Raw genomic sequence first — 2,289 nt, 5'->3', positions numbered from 1 at the left:
TAAGATAAAAATCTAACAAATCTCTACCTCAAGTGTTTTCTTCATTGTAAAAATAGTTTAATAACTGACCATGCGGTAATAAACTGTTCAATATTAAAAGCCGTATGATGATACAATTTGTTATTTCCTGGTCATTTATGGAGAATTGTTTCATCAACAACCATCACATATCTCTTTTGTATGCCCAACCTACGAAAGTAGAGGGGCATTATGTTTTCTGGTCTGTACGTCCGTTTGTTCGTTTGTCCGGTTGTTCTTCTTTCGTCCATTCGTCCGTCCGTTTGTCCTGCTTCAGGTTAAAGTTGTTGGTCAAAGTAGTTTTTGATGAAGTCCAATCAACTTGAAACTTAGTAGAAATGTACCCTATGATATGATCTTTCTAATTTTGATGCCAGATTAGAGTTATCATAAAAAAAAGAAGATGTGGTATGATTGCCAATGAGACAACTATCCACAAAAGACCAACATGACACAAACATTAACAACTATAGGTCACCGTACGGCCTTCAACAATGAACAAAGCCAATATATAAACCGCATAGTCAGCTATAAAAGGCCCCGATAAGACAATGTAAAACAATTCAAACGAGAATACTAACGGCCTTCTTATCCCATTTTCACGATCCACTGAACAAAGAAAATAATAGTGCGGATTGGGCATCCGTGTACTGGGGATACATTCGTGTTTATATATATATGTAACCGACTGTTTATATAACCCTCTATCAGTTCATACATGTACGTATATGCAATGCAATGCAATCCAAATAATGCCCCTAACCTGGGACAGTGGTGTAACAGTTCACCATAAGAACAAACTAAAAAAGTCAGTGAAAAAGGCTTTAGTTAGCTCATTAGATGGATACCAGTAGATATACATGTACACCTTACAAAAGCACAGAGACGTTACGCACAGTTTTCGGTTTAGTAATGGTAACGTTAGTCGACGTAATTTTCATTTATTTCAACCGACTTTTGTACAAAACGTTCAAACTTTGCACTATTTTTAATACATATGACTCTTTGATGTTTGACTACTTATTTAAAAAAATTATAGACTTTGAACATGACTGATTATACATTTTTGATGAATTATCTTTCCATTCTTGGTTTTTTTATAATTTCAATTTCATTCTCAGCTTTTGGAAAGATAACGGCAGATCGAAATTGCTCATTTTATTAAGATTAAAAATACTTGATGGAAATTAATGAAAAATTTAGCGTTTGCTCAACATTGAAGGCTTAAACCAATCTTTAAAACAATTACATTTCAGTAGTAACATTTGTTTTCATAGTTCATTTGTCTGTCACAAATTTAAAATACCCCGAATTAGCCTGGTACTGAAAAATCTTAAACAATGGCTCTATGGTAACATTTAACGGAGACACGGAAAACCTGGGAAAAAAATTAGAGAAGCTACAACATGTATGTTAGAAATAAATAGGCGTTCATAAAATTAAAAAAAAATACTTTTGCATGTAGAGGTGGCGAACCTTTTCTATGAATTATGTGAAAATATTGTAATATCGAAGTGCTTGCTTTCATTTTTGTATACTCGGATTTTCAAATCTTACAGCTGTATAGAATTTCGAAAATGGCCACTAGATGCGAATTGACATGATATTTGTCGTAACCGTTTCACACCATGCATATAATCATATTATATCCCACCTGTTTGAATTTCATCGTAATCCATTCAGTAGTTTTTGATTTTTTCCCCTTTATATGTGTTTGGTAAGTTATTGTTGTTACGTCTTTCACGGCAAAAATGGCATTATGAACACGGGGCTTATTGCTTAATTATGTAATAATACTTAAAATTAAATATTTCAAAATTAGGTTTTATTTAATATCGATTAAACTGATGAACCAAGACAAGTAATTATTTGATAATACGCATAATTGATTTGTTTCTTTCTGTCCTACTTATGCATCATGAAATGGTCAAATGAAAAATAGACCGAATACCGTGCGTAACGTCACAGTGAACGTTACTGGGTACTTGTTTATCCTTACAGAAAACAACACACTAAGTACTGATCTGAGAGTACTTGCAGTAACTGACAGCTCGGACATAGAAACTAACCAACAAATTAAAAAACAAATCTTGTTTCTAAGACGAAATTATCAATACATGGTTTTGTAGGTAAAAGACATCAAATATAATACTACACACTGGTGAATTAACTGTAACATAATGCTGAGGTTATTAACATTCATTTGACCAAGGCAAAACAGTCATGTTTATTTTATTTTTTTATAATTTGTATAAATATGTTTAAGGATGT

Source organism: Mytilus trossulus, chromosome 5 (assembly GCF_036588685.1).
Source record: "Mytilus trossulus isolate FHL-02 chromosome 5, PNRI_Mtr1.1.1.hap1, whole genome shotgun sequence".
NCBI classification, from domain to species: Eukaryota; Metazoa; Mollusca; class Bivalvia; order Mytilida; family Mytilidae; genus Mytilus; species Mytilus trossulus.
Note: the sequence above shows the minus strand (reverse complement) of the source record.